General features: G+C 24.6%; 1 protein-coding gene across 1 annotated transcript in view; it reads right to left on the bottom strand.

Annotated features, from left to right (window-relative positions):
* The window catches only part of LOC111083106 (regulating synaptic membrane exocytosis protein 1-like), a gene marked incomplete at its 5' end in the record, with an annotated part of 19,105 nt that overhangs the window by 12,214 nt on the left and 5,836 nt on the right, over positions 1-1,055 (bottom strand). The gene's annotated exons all lie outside the window — the stretch shown is intronic.

Genomic DNA, 1,055 nt, shown 5'->3' with positions numbered 1-1,055 from the left:
ATGTTGTAGCACAAGATAATTAGTGTGCGGACCATTTTCATTTATATAGTGCTCTGTGAACAAAAATTAGTTAGCATAAATCAGTTAAATGACGAAAAATTGGGTGTCTATTTACTTGTGACCACTCTGTGTATGTGCATGGACACAAGTTCTACATTACGATAATGTTTACTATTTTCTTTTATGATTTAACTGTATATCTAATTGAAAATTGAGGTTTTAGTGTTACAACAAATAACTGATTACTAACTATCGCTAAACATTTACCTTACGTTACAGGTACAGCAAGGACGATACTAAAGTATTCGTCTACTGTTCTTTTTTTGGGAATTAATACATATATTGTACTATTCTTTAAAGTTACAACATCATTATTGTACTATTCTTTAAAGTTACAATAACATATATTGTAATATTCTTTAAAGTTACAACATCATTACTGTACTATTCTTTAATGTTACAACATCATTATTGTACTATTATTTAAAGTTACAACATCATTATTGTACTATACTTTAAAGCTACAATAACATATATTGTACTATTCTTTCAAGTTACAACATCATTACTGAACTATTCTTTAAAGCTACAATAACATATATTGTACTATTCTTTAAAGTTACAACATCACTATTGTACTATTCTTTAAAGCTACAACATCATTATTGTACTATTCTTTAAATTTACAACATCATTATTGTACTATTCTTTAAAGCTACAATAACATATATTGTACTATTCTTTAAAGTTACAACATCATTATTGAACTATTCTTTAAAGTTACAACATCATTATTGAACTATTCTTTAAAGCTACAACATCATTATTGAACTATTCTTTAAAGCTACAATAACATATATTGTACTATTCTTTAAAGTTACAACATCATTATTGAACTATTCTTTAAAGCTATAACATCATTATTGTACTATTATTTAAAGTTACAACATCATTATTGAACTATTCTTTAAAGCTACAATAACATATATTGTACTATTCTTTAAAGTTACAACATCATTATTGAACTATTCTTTAAAGCTACAATAACATATATT

This window comes from Limulus polyphemus, unplaced genomic scaffold, assembly GCF_000517525.1.
Source record: "Limulus polyphemus unplaced genomic scaffold, Limulus_polyphemus-2.1.2 Scaffold8196, whole genome shotgun sequence".
Classification (NCBI taxonomy): Eukaryota; Metazoa; Arthropoda; class Merostomata; order Xiphosura; family Limulidae; genus Limulus; species Limulus polyphemus.
The sequence above is the reverse complement of the archived record's forward strand: the minus strand, read 5'-3'. Positions and strand labels throughout refer to the sequence as shown.